Raw genomic sequence first — 7664 nt, forward strand, 5'->3', positions numbered from 1 at the left:
CCATGCGCACACCTATGGGTGTGTGGAAAGGAGAGAGGGCGTCACAGACTGTGGCATGTGTGGGGGAGAAAGGATGAGTTATACATATTTCTATATGTTTATGAATATTTATTTATTAACAGTTTCTTATATAGCACAGCAAATTCTGTTGCACTTCTATCTATCTATCTATCTATCTATCTATCTATCTATCTATCTAGATATATATATATAGAGATAGATAGATAGATAGATAGATAGATAGATAGATAGATAGATAGATAGATAGATAGATAGATAGATATCTAGATAGATAGATAGATAGATAGATAGATAGATAGATAGATAGATAGATAGATAGATAGATAGATAGATAGATAGATAGATAGATAGATAGATAGATAGATAAATGGATCTATATGATCCGAGGGCAGGCAGTTGGTAATAGGTGTTTTTTTCCCCAAGGCAAGATGTTCAGTAGGTGACCGCTGTAATGGCTTCCGCTGGTCTTATCTGCAAAGAAAATAGTTTGGAGTCATATTAAACACGCTGCATCATTTATTTCCTACCTAAGCAGAAGTAATACATTTTCTCTGGATATTATTTTTCTCCACATGTAGCAATATATAAATGGACATGTAACACATAGCTACCACTTGCAGTTGTATTTGATGTGTTACATGTCAGTTTAAAGTTTGCCACATTTGTACAATAGACTAATGAACATATAAATATTACATGGAGATAAATACATATATAAACCTCCACTAATTCTTCCCTTAGCAATCTGATGAAACTAGGTCAGCTAGTGAAGTATCTAATTGTATTGTGCACCCTCTGATCGGAGATACCTGCTGCGGTCCCTCCATGGTACATCGGGGGCATCCTTAATATTTGTGGGTACTCTCTGATCATGGCTGTTGTTGGGGGATAGCCCATGAATACTGAATGCTAAATCTGTCCCTTAGTAACTTTTGGAGGACTTTCAGAGTTTACATAGAGTTCAAAATAAAAATTGGAGATACATTGGATGTAATGGACAAAATTCTATAAATTAGAGGGCACTTGGGTGGATTATCGACTGCTGTTGTTCTATATACTATAGAGACTAGCTACTAATAAGATTAACCCCCACCTTATTATATACCTGTTCAGCATGTCTAAGCAATCGGGTAACAATAGTAGGAGATGGGACATTGCTGAGTGCTTGATCTCAGGTCCAGCATTGGGCCTAGCCCTCAGATCTCATCAAACTGCACCCTCTATACAGTACATATAGGTTACACGTGCTGTATACTGATAAAGAATAAACCCTGCATTATACTTGCCCATACCTACCAACATATCTGTCCCAAGAACCATTACCCTGTGTGTGCAAAAGGTGAGCGTATCTGATAAAGGGGCAGAGCCTAATGAGGAAAGGGGGGGGGGCCTTGCAGCGCCCCTATCTGCATTACTGTGAGGGCGTGCCTAGCACTCTCACAGATGCGGGACAGTTGGGAGGTATGTACCTTCCTGACATTCAGCTCCCAATAACCTGTGTATGGATTTTATTCTTTCATTAGGGAAGCACTTTATAGACGTTTCCTACAGTATAAAGTATACTTATTGTATGTTAGCGTAAGACGCCGCCATTGTTAGAAGGTGTCTCTGGAAAATGCCTGTCTCTTTATTACTGAGCTAATAATAAACAGGGAACAGTATTATTACCTGCGCTGGAAGCTGGTGCCTTGGGGGCCCGCGCCTCTTATAAACGCCGTCTTTTACAACCTGATAAGTACAATGTAAATGTTATTCTATATTTGTCCAAAGTGGCTGATACAGAGCTGAAGTCTGTGCATGGAGCATATGTTGCATGTTATCGCACAGCACATGTTCCATGACCAAGCATACACAGCTATGGCCAATTCAGAGTCATACCATCTCAGACGCATCGCCAATTGTGAAGAGTTGGTGGCGCTAGGCATTCTCCTATAGGCTTATAGAGGGAGTTATAATGCATTGCCGGCTATACAGAGCTGTGTGCACACCTATTGTCTGACGGATCTTTTGTACCGGGTATAGTGCTGGCTCATATGCAGACTGATAATGAAGCTGGCTATAGTACCAAGCGTATGGATAGGGGCAGGGCGGTCACAAAGATGTGTATAACTCTGCATATGGGATATTATTGGTATCAGTGGCCCAGTCTATGATCAGTATACTACTGTGATGCAGAGGGCAACTTTGAGCCAAAGGAAACTGTTGGCATGCACCTTGCCACCGGTAGAGCCACCCAAAATATCTTAAGGATCCAGGTGACAGTGCATGCTACACATGCTACAGCCACAGGCAGGGGTTAAAGTGAGCCGGAACGGGGCGGAACTGCGTTCCGTCAGTTCCACTTGGAGACGGAACGCAGTTCCGCCTCCTCTGGCTCACCTAACCCGGCGATGTGTCCCCCGTCGCTGCAGGGAGATGACGGGCGCCCGCGGCGCCCGTCTTCCCGCACAGCGGCAGCCGGAGGCAGGAGCTCAGTACTGAGCTCCGCCTTCCGGCTCAGTCAGTGCGCGCTATGGGAGAGACGTCATGACGTCTCTCTCATAGTGCAGAGGAGCGGGCGTCGAGAGGACTGCAGCGGCCGGACACGGAGCGGGGCTTGGTAAGTATGGTGTGTGCTGTGTTTTTTTATTTTTTTTATTTGTGTAGCAGTTGGGGGGCAAACTACTGAAAGGTCATTACTACGGGGGCATTATTACTGGGGGGGCAAACTACTGAGGGGCATCTACTGGGGTCATTACTACTGGGGGACATTACTACTGGGAGCAAACTACAGGGGGCAAACTACAGAAGGGCATTACTACTGGGGGACAGACTACTGAGGGGCAGTACTACTGGGGGACATTACTACAAGGGGGCAAACTACAGGAGGGCATTACTACTGGGGGGCAAGCTACTGAGGAGCATTTACTGGGGGGCATTACTACTGGGGGACATTACTACAGAAGGGCATTACTACTGGGGGACAGACTACTTAGGGGCAGTACTACTGGGGGACATTACTACAAGGGGGCAAACTACAGGAGGGCATTACTACTGAGGGGCATCTACTGGGGGGCATTTACTGGGGGACATTACTACTGGGGGGCCTTACTACTGGGGGACATTACTACAGGAGGGTATTACTACTGGGGGGGCATTACTACTGGTGGGCAAACTACAGAGGGGCATCTACTGGGGTCATTACTACTGGGGGGCATTTACTGGGGGACATTACTACTGGGAGCAAACTACAGGGGGCAAACTACAGAAGGGCATTACTACTGGGGGACAGACTACTGAGGGGCAGTACTACTGGGGGACATTACTACAAGGGGGCAAATTACAGGAGGGCATTACTACTGGGGGGCAAGCTACTGAGGGGCATCTACTGGGGGGCATTACTACTGGGGGACATTACTACAGAAGGGCATTACTACTGGGGGACAGACTACTGAGGGGCAGTACTACTGGGGGACATTACTACAAGGGGGCAAACTACAGGAGGGCATTACTACTGAGGGGCATCTACTGGGGGGCATTTACTGGGGGACATTACTACTGGGGGGCATTACTACTGGGGGACATTACTACAGGAGGGTATTACTACTGGGGGGGCATTACTACTGGGGGGCAAACTACAGAGGGGCATCTACTGGGGGCATTACTACTGGGAGACATTACTACTGGGTGCAAACTACAGGGGGCAAACTACAGGAGGGCATTACTACTTGGGGCATAACTACAGTGGCATTACTACTGGGGGCGTAACTACAGGGGTTAAACTACTGGGGGCATTACTACTTGGAGGCATTACTACTGGGGGCTAAACTACAAGGGGGCATAACTACAGGGCCTAAACGACTGGGGGCATTACCATTAAGGGCATTACTACTGGGGGCACTACTAATGAGGGCATTGTAAAGGGGGCACTTCATAAGGTGCATCAATCCTGGGGTCATAAGGGGCACTGCTATTGCGAGCATTGCATAAGGGGCACCACTACTATGGGCTCTATATAAGGGGCGCTACCACTGTGGGCATTGTATAAGAGGTGCTACTGCTGTAGGCATTATGTGTATTATGGGGTGCTACTACTGTGGGCGTTATTACTATTGTGTAACACGCCCCTTTTTTGAGACCACGCCCCTTTTTGCAGCGCGCGCCTACGGCGCGCGCAATACCTTTGTTTAATTGCCACCGTGGGAAGGGGGGTGAGTTCCACCACCTCTCTAGGACCACTTTAAGCACTGGCCACAGGACATTCAGTACTGAGGCATCAGAGGAATCAGATTGAATACCTATTTGCAATCTGTCACTCACATAGGAGGAAGTTGAGCTCTGAGAACCCACACCATCCCCATTAGGCCCATTATAATGAATGGGCCTGTTACAAAAGACATACAGAAACTGGAGTTTCCGCACATGTAAAAGACCCATTACTGATAATGAATAGACAAAGATTAAAATCATCACAAAGATGTATCTGTAGCAGCTTATTGCAGAAAGTATTTTTTTTTCTGAAATCAAGTTTTTTAAAACCATCCTCTAAGGCTCCTGCTGTTCCCATGACTGGTCTATCTACATCTCTTATCTCAAATGTTACTAAATGATTTATGTCACATGTAGTAATCCCATTATCTGACCCATTATAATTCTGATCTGCCAAGCAAAAACTTATTTATAAAAACATGAAAATAATACTTACAGGGACAGTCGGTGTCCTTATCCCTGGACAGAAGAGGGCCGGCGTACCTCTTCCTCTTCTCTCCTGTCATTGCAGAATGGACAGTGCATATTTTAAGTTAGAATTATTTTAGTACAGATATATAATCATATAATAGTATAGTATTTTTTGTATGAACAGGTAACCATAAGTTTTCACTATCGGTTTATTGTTGTATACTATGGGGATACCCTATTAGCCATGATAATGCAGTTTTGCAATATTTTATTGCATTTGCGATAACTTGGCATCCAATTAGCTGTGAAAAGTTATAGGCTAAAAGTCTCTATAGGGTTTATCGCACATTTCTCTTTACCATCTCTGAGCAGGGAATAACTAGTGCAAAATCCCTATTTTAAGGTAAAGTATCAGGATTTGGTTTAGAACTCCTGGGACACCCCCATGAATGACTAATTAGGCACTTAGATATTTCCAATTATTTTTAATTGGCCAGTAATGACATATCATGTTTGTGTTCAAAAATGCAAAGTTATGGAAATTGGGGTACAAGGCATGGGACATGTATATGGGGGCACTTTATGAGTGTATCAAGTGTTTTTAGACTTGCAGGTAGGAGTAATCGGTCCATTTCCACTTTGTTTTTTAAATTCCTCTACAATGACCCAAATATATACTTAATACCCATTTTTTATGTACCCCAGATTTAATGAGAGCATTTATTTTGCTGGAAAAAAAATAGCTTTCTATAATTTTATCACATTTAAAAAAAAAATGCATATAACTGCCATTTCAGCCAATTTAATTACAACAAATAGTGTTATTATGGCCACTTATAGACCTCTATAATATTTTCCTATTTTAGTTTGGCTTCTCGGAGGGGTACAGGCAGATTTCCCCATTTCTCCTATATTTCGCTCTAATTTTGCCAGCTAGAATTATCACGCAAATCCTGTTATTATTATTTTGGAATAGGATGGGTGCGATAAACGGGAGCGCACAGGCTGCAATAAGCTGATTTTTTGGGAGATAGGTGCAGTAACCTTAGCCGCAAGTGCTATATAACCTCTAGCTCATCTTCCTACTCAGTGGTAATGAGACCTCCAGAGGTTAGTGCGGTGTACAGGGCAGTGGTGAGGAGATGGCACACAGGTGAAGGTACTGTATATGTTTGACATGTCAACACTGACAGAATGCCGACATTGTCATAATATCAACATTAAAAATGTAGACAGAATGTTTAAACCGATTTTAGGGTTATAGTTAGGCTGCAGTCAGGGTTAAGGTTATTTTGATAACTCTATTGAAAATCAGATTGTCACCATGCTAACTCACAATGTCGACATACTGGCTATATCAACATTGTCAGTGTCAACATTTGACTTGTCAACATCCCATCAATGTCGACAGTCTGACCAATGACCATGGCAATATTTAGGTTATAGACGTTTCCTACAGTATAACGTATACTTATTGTGTGTTAGCGTAAGACACCACCATTGTTAGAAGGTGCCTCTGTAAGATGCCTGTCTCTTTATTACTGAGCTAATAAGCAGGGAACAGTATTATTACCTGTTCGGGAAGAGCCTGCTGGTGTTTGCTTTGCCTCCTCCGATGTCATCAGCCGTCTTTTCTTGTCACCTGATAAGTACAATGTAAATGTTATTCCATATTTGTCCAATACACAAAGTGACTGATATAGAGCTGAAATCTGTGCATGGAGCATATGTTGCATGTTATCGCTCTGCACATGTTCCATGACCAAGCATACACAGCTATGGCCAATTCAGAGTCATACCATCTCAGACGCATCACCAGTTGTGTAGAGTTGGTGGCGCTAGGCATTCTCCTATAGGCTTATAGAGGGAGTTATAATGCATTGCCGGCTATACAGAGCTGTGCGCACACCTAAGTACACCTATTGTCTGACGGATTTTTTGAACCGGGTATAGTGCTGGCTCAAACGCAGACTGATAATGAAGCTGGCTATAGTACCAAGCGTATGGATAGGGGCATGGCGGTCACAAAGATGTGTATAACTCTGCATATGGGATATTATTGGTATCAGTGGCCCAGTCTATGATCAGTATACTACTGTGATGCAGAGGGCAACTCTGAGCCAAAGGAAACTGTTGGCATGCACCTTGTCACCGGTAGAGCCACCCAAAATATCTTAAGGATCCAGGTGACAGTGCATGCTACACATGCTACAGCCACAGGACATTCAGTGCTGAGGCATCAGAGGAATCAGATTGAATACCTATTTGCAATCTGCCACTCACATAGGAGGAGGTTGAGCTCGGAGGACCCACACCATCCCCATTGGGCCCATTATAATGAATGGGCCTGTTACAATAGACATACAGAAACTGGAGTTTCCACACATGTAATAGACCCATTACTGATAATGAATAGACAAAGATTGAAATGATCACAAAGATGTATCTGTAGCAGCTTATTACAGAAAGTATTTCTTTTTCTGAAATCAAGCATTTTAAAACCATCCTCTAAGGCTCCTGCTGTTCCCCTGACTGGTCTATCTACATCTCTTATCTCACTTGTTACTAAATGATTTATGTCACATGTAGTAATCCCATTATCTGACCCATTATAATTCTGATCTGCCAAGCAAAAACTTATTTATAAAAACATGAATATATTACTTACAGGGACAGTCGGTGTCCTTATCCCTGGACAGGAGAGGGCCGGCGTACCTCTTCCTCTTCTCTACTGTCATTGCAGAATGGACAGTGCATATTTTAAATTAGATTTATTTTATTTTAGTACAGATATATAATCATATAATAGTATAGTATTTTTTGTATGAACATGTAAATATTTATAAGGTTTCACTATCGGTTTATTGTTGTATACTATGGGGGTACCCAATTAGTCACAATAATGCAGTTTTGCAATATTTTATTGCATTTGCGATAACTTGGTATCCAATTAGCTACAAAAAGTTATAGGCTAAAAGTCTCTA

General features: G+C 43.0%; 1 long non-coding RNA gene across 1 annotated transcript; it reads right to left on the minus strand.

Annotated features, from left to right (window-relative positions):
- Positions 1 to 409: 409 nt before the first annotated feature.
- LOC135050809 (uncharacterized) lies at positions 410 to 7402 on the minus strand. The gene is made up of 3 exons (XR_010241837.1): positions 7349 to 7402; positions 1690 to 1749; positions 410 to 492 (listed from the first exon to the last, which is right to left on the minus strand). It is a non-coding gene; the product is annotated as an uncharacterized LOC135050809 (long non-coding RNA).
- Between the last annotated feature and the right edge of the window lie 262 nt (positions 7403 to 7664).

Source organism: Pseudophryne corroboree, chromosome 2, assembly GCF_028390025.1.
Source record: "Pseudophryne corroboree isolate aPseCor3 chromosome 2, aPseCor3.hap2, whole genome shotgun sequence".
NCBI classification, from domain to species: Eukaryota; Metazoa; Chordata; class Amphibia; order Anura; family Myobatrachidae; genus Pseudophryne; species Pseudophryne corroboree.